Below are 6,385 nucleotides of genomic sequence, written 5' to 3'. Positions count from 1 at the left end.
GTACCCAGACTCCATTAAGTCGTCTTTGCTTATTAATCACGGGGTAATTAAGTTCGGCTTCTGCTCTTTCTCGAGGCTGCTTGAAGCACTGGTTTGTTTGCTTTGTAAACTATTGGACAAGTGTGCTGTTGAACGAAGGGCTCTTGCCAGATGCATGTACATATGTACATATGTATTGGCGATATAATACACCCGGATGTTTAATTTACCTTGGACTATTGTATATATATATATACATATTATGGAAAACTTTACATTTATTTCGTAATAAAATATTAATTAGAATACGTGTTGAGATCTACATATGTTGTGCAGAAATAGATTAAGAAAAGTTGTTACTATAATATAAATTATTTATTTGGAAAATATGCAGTCTTGTTTAATAGATTGTATAGGTATATATGTAAGTTCGATTTGCTGAATTAACATGCATAGATAAGTTTGTCACAATTGCCGAGTGATATAAGTTTAAGAAACATACGAGTATACTCCTATATGTATGTACATATGGGTAAAGACTAGAAAATTTTCTCAAGTAGACTAGAATCTTTTGTGAAAATTGCCGTCATTTTATGGAATTATTTAACGACTCCTTAAAATTGACAGTTCAATGTATGTATTTTAAGTGATTTATGTTTGTAACAGAAAAGTAGAGAGATGTTATTGTAATCGACGAGACCTTTCACTGGTTTACGAGTATTGTGATAATCATAAATATTCTTGTTAATTCTGTTGATTACAATTAACGGAATATTATTTATGTATATACTCTCTATATAGGCCTTTGCAAATCTCTGTGGTTCATCGAAAAAGAAGTAATAACAGTCTGGAGATCCGTAGTAATTGGTGATGTGGAGGGAAAATATGGAAGAGGGAAATCCGCAACACATTGTACGTGTTGAAATTATAACGGTCACAGGATGTTCTCATGATTTGTCGGAAAACTTGTCTGTCATAGGGTTACTTTGGCATTTGTACAATTTTTACGTTTCTACTGTAGCAGATCGCCAGCCTCTGAGAAATATATACGGTAGAAAAACTTGTGTAGACTGATCTGCTAGCAGATTTTCCAATGAATTTCAAGACTATCTTGATGAATTTCAATGAAAACAAGTTCAACACCATTGCGATTGAAATGAAAAAAATGATGAATTTATATAGGAGAAAGACTCTGCTACCAATGTATATCAAAAAATGCAACAAAAATCATAAAATTTTATAGTAATCTATTGAAAGAATACTTTTGATGAGACAGAGAAATTCTTACAGGTAAAGGATAGTAATGTTAAACAGTCTTTAGTTGAAACAGCTACAGAAAAAAATATGATACACTTGAAAATACTCTTATAAACGTAGATGAATTGCTATGAAGATTTCTTGTATTAAATTTTGTTTATTTCAGTTCAATTAACGATATTAATCATTCAATTATAGTATTTTGTTCTACCTATAGAATATATGGGATAACAGTAACACCCAATCCATGACAACGTTTCAATAAGGCAACAATTTTTTGGTCATTTTCTAAATACAAAAACGGTGTGAGTAACTAAAATTTAAAATTGTCATTCAGTAAGATTCAACAGATAACAACCGCTGATAACCGAGATAACAGTATTAACCTAATCTTTGACAACGTTTTAATAATGCAACAAATTTTTTAGTCAGTTATTAAATACAAAAACGGTCAGTAACTAAAATAAAAATTGAGATTCAGTAAGTTTTTATAAAATTTATCAGCAAAAAACAATAAACGGTCAGTAAAAAACAATATTTTATATAGTGAAACACCAAAAATGCTGAATTCTCTAATTCCGGTATCTCGGTATGGTCCGAACACCACCGTTCTACTTGACCTAGACCATTTTTTTCTTTTTTCTATGTCTTTTTCCTGTCTATTTTCTATACTATGAAATAATTAAATATTTTAATCGCATTTTTTTATTTTTTCATATTTTCCAATTATCTTATGGCCACATCATCAAACCGTTCATGTGAGTGTCCTTCTTTTAAATTACAAACACACTGACCGATGGACGAAGTCCCATTTTTTAATTCTAACTGATCATTTGATATTTTACAGACAACTTATTTAATGACCGTAAAGGGGACAGTAACTAAACATTTTAATACCGGCCTTTAAAGAAAAGAGAATATTTGCATTTGCTTTCAGCTGTTTTTTAGAGATATTTAAAATACAAAAACCTTAACTTATGGCCTTCATTTTTAAACTATGTATCATACATATGTATATTGCAATAAGTAGCACGTAGTTAGAATAATCTTCATCTGAAATTGTGAGAATTATTTTTGTTCATTTTTATTATAATGCATAGACATATGAACATATGTATATGCTCCAATTTGAATTGTAATTAATATTTTTTCTATAGATCCACCATCATACTATGAATGTAGGACTACCCAAAACTTCCATGCTAGATTTAGAGCACGCGAGCGTTTTGAGCACCAATTTGAATCTTAATTAGTATTTTTTTTCTATAGAACCACTATCATCGTATATATGTATGTACATATGTACCCAAAACTTCCATGCTAGATATAGAGCACTCGAGCGTTTTGCACCATATACCCATTACGCTAGAGCAAAATGACACGGTCCATATTGCAATTTGGTCCAACCTCAAATTGAGGGGTGTGAGAAGTGTGGCGAGGCCTTCGTCCACTTCGTGCACGGTTGCCGGCCGACAATGGGAGCTGGTGTGGTGCAACGCCGGTGGTGCTCTGCGTATCCGGCTCGGGCAGGTAGAGGTACCTTGAACGAGACAAAAACCAGTGGTGGCAGGTAAGTGCTGCCACAACTGGAGGCACACAGACCCAGTGCCCCCCTCCTGCTTTTGTCTCAGCAGCAACCAGCAACCAGCAACCAGCAGGACAGCCTGAGGCTATCATGCCGCGCGTGTTGCAACCACAACACCACTAAACGCGCAACAACGCAGCGAGCAAACCTTTTACGTCTCCACCGACAAATGCACGCCGTGTAGTGTACATATATCTATCTCTACCTCTAGATAAAGTTGCTATTTAGAATCTCGGCGGAATCTATCTGCAAATTTACGATTTGCACTGCCATGCCGCGGTGCGTGGGTGCAGTGGAAACGAGCGAGCATTTGCGGCCAACGAGCAAAGGAAGATGGCAGGTTGGGATTAGGACAGCTTATCTCCCTTATGATGCCTATAGCGGTGGTTTACAAAGTGGCCAGTCAACCTTAAGATCCTTTGGAATTACTATGTTAATAACTTCTATTAAACTATGCATCATACATGAGTAACAACGATCTATCAATATTATTTCATTCGAAGCAAAATGTTCTTCGATCCTTGGATCACTTCAGTTGTATTTTGACTGCTTCAAAGGGTTAATAATCTTTGTCATTGCCTTGTGCCAGTTCTACACGCGGAACATTGGCATCAAACATCATACTTTAAGGTACTTTTGTGTAGATGGGAAGATGTATTTTTCTTTTTGAAAAGAAAGTCTCATGAAGACAAAGTCTGTGATTGAAAAACTTGTATCTCGATGTCACTTTTCAAAATGATCATATATGTATTTGCTATTAATAGATGTTATTCTTTTCTATACTGTCAAATTTATATAATATTTAAATTGGAATTTGTATACGTTACAGTTCGTGTTCACTCCGGTTCGTTCATGAACATGCTAGTTTGTTAATATACAAACTATTGGTTTTAGTTTAAGTGCTAACCGTTAAAATCTATTTTCAACTGGACGCTGCATGAATCTTTTCACTGTTAAAACTTTTGAACTGTCAAAACATCGAGTATTTAAAAGGGAAATCCTATGGAAACCACATTACAACGTTGAGATAATTTTCGTTTCCGCTATTATTAAAAATAGTGTAACCCAGATTAAGCATCTATGTATATGTATGTTCATAGAGAATGGGACAAACGATTGGGAATACTTAAACTTATTCCTAATAGTTCCTATAACTGGCCAGATTGATTTGTGCATGAACAAATTAGTATGTTCATGAACGAACAAAATGTACACTTGGACCGTAACATATTATATATGTATACTATTTAAAACCGTCAAATAGTATACATTTATGTACATATGTCTAAATATTTCTTATGAAAAAATAGAGAATCCTCCTTTTCAAATAAAGTGCTTATATAATCTACCAAATGTCTAAATTCTAGTAATCTAAGCCCCTATTTGGTGACTTCGTCACCTGCTGCAAGGAACATCAAGCTCCTCAACCAGATTTCTATTAGCTTGGATCTTCTTAATCAAGTATACCTATCTGGTTGAGGGGTTATATAATTTGAGATCGTAAATTTGTTCTAATATGGTATTTGTTTTAATATATTGATTTATTTCTTACATATTTTATCTTATCTTTATATATCTTTGTTATTTATGTATCATATATGTATATACATAAGTATAATTTAAATAAATAAAACGCACACGCTGCTAATTATTTTGACTTTGAAGCTGTCAAATAACTGATGTGCTCATAGTAAGAACTGTTGACGATCTCTGCTCAGCTATTACTATTCACGACCGACGAACAAATCTCGCCAACTTATATTCCCGACGATGCTGGCCTAGTAATCCGAAATTGCTATCAGCGATATTACGCAAATTCTATTTGAAAAATTGTTTTAATTACATATTTACTAATTCGAATGACACACATCATGGTCGTGCAACAAATATATATGTATGTATACACATTTAAATAAACTACACACGCTACACATATAGACAGATACACGTTTGTTAAAAGAAACTGGGTGAGGATGCAATATATGCAGTGTGGTCCAAAAATGGCACTTGTTTTGATAAGAAAAAAAATCCAGTTTTTTCGACCGTCAATTAATTCGAAATTTAGTGGTGTTGCGTCGCTGATGTACATAAGTTGTTCGTGAAATCTTCTCGAAAATCAATTAATGGAAATTTAAAGAAGGCGGTGTTTCTTTCGGCATTATTATTACTGTTATTATTGTTTTTTTTTATATGTATATATTTCTTCTACCGTAAGTCCATAATTAAAGTGGCCATTACAAATTTTGATCGCCAAAAAGAAAAAAGAACATGTTAGCAAGTCGTAGAAATTCCAATAAAAACCAAACAACGTAATTTGACAGTTAAAAGGCGACGATTAGTGAACACCGACAATTATTTAATTTGACAAAATTATTAGTAATGAAATGTGAATATCAATTTTGCATATAAATATTGCAATAAATCACGGCATGATTATTCGTTTTGAGAAGAGAAATTTTCTTCAAATATTTGCACAATTTATAATGGATTCTTATTAGATTTGGCAAAATTCAATTATGTACATATTTTCATTTTCGCAAACTTGAATCATTGAAGCGTGTCAGTGACATCTGTGTTTTTACATTTATACTAATAGCATAATTGAATAATTGTTTGGTTAATTTTTGCGCCATCTATATAATATAGACTATATGTATGTATATTATATGAAAGGCTTTAATTATTATATATATTTTCTGGGGTAATATGATGTTTAATTCTATAAACCAATGCAACTATGTACCTAAATTAAGATTTCACCATATGTATTCATATGTCAAAAACAATAAAGAAAAAAATGTTGCCATCACTAAAACAAATATTGTTACATTTTATGTATACGCTAATATCTAAATATAGTAAAGAGCAAAGACGTGTAAAGGTCTGTTCATACTTAGTCGGCACGAACGACTTCAGCAGGTATCTGGCCGTACGAAAAGTATTATTTGGTACATTTTGTATAGGTATGTTCATTTCAACCGCCACTGCAGTACCCGACATTTCCTTTTCATACCTTACAGCAACATCCGTCAACGTATCGTATCCGTCTTTTTGGCCATCGTGGAGATATACACGCGAATTACGTGCCATGAGTCTGTCGCTTTGCTGTTTTGGACCAATTATCGATAGTGACAGTTGACAGCTGTTCAATCTTTCGACATGGTTTTGGCGCAAATATTTAAATTTAATTTAAATTTTTTACGGAAATATTTAAAAAAAATTTGTCCATCATCCACAAGCTCCTTATACAGTGTCCAAAACTCTCCTCCGGTTTTTTTTATTTTTTAACATGGGATGCACATCAAAACGCCTCCGTGCTTTTTTATTGCCTTCTTGAGCTTCTTCTTCCAACAACAACGCGATTATACATAATTTTTCGTTCTATAAACGCCGAAACATTTTTGTTGACTTGTATTCTGACGCGTAACTACGAATGCACGTGTATGCATTCATATTGTAAGTACTCGACAATAGGACGTAAGCAATATTGCGCCGTATCGTCATGACCTGCAATGTATAAGTAAGCCGATTTTGCCTTGCACTCGGCTAAAGTGCTGTGAACGT

Source organism: Arctopsyche grandis, chromosome 6 (genome assembly GCF_051622035.1).
Source record: "Arctopsyche grandis isolate Sample6627 chromosome 6, ASM5162203v2, whole genome shotgun sequence".
NCBI classification, from domain to species: Eukaryota; Metazoa; Arthropoda; class Insecta; order Trichoptera; family Hydropsychidae; genus Arctopsyche; species Arctopsyche grandis.
This window is presented reverse-complemented; position numbering follows the sequence as displayed.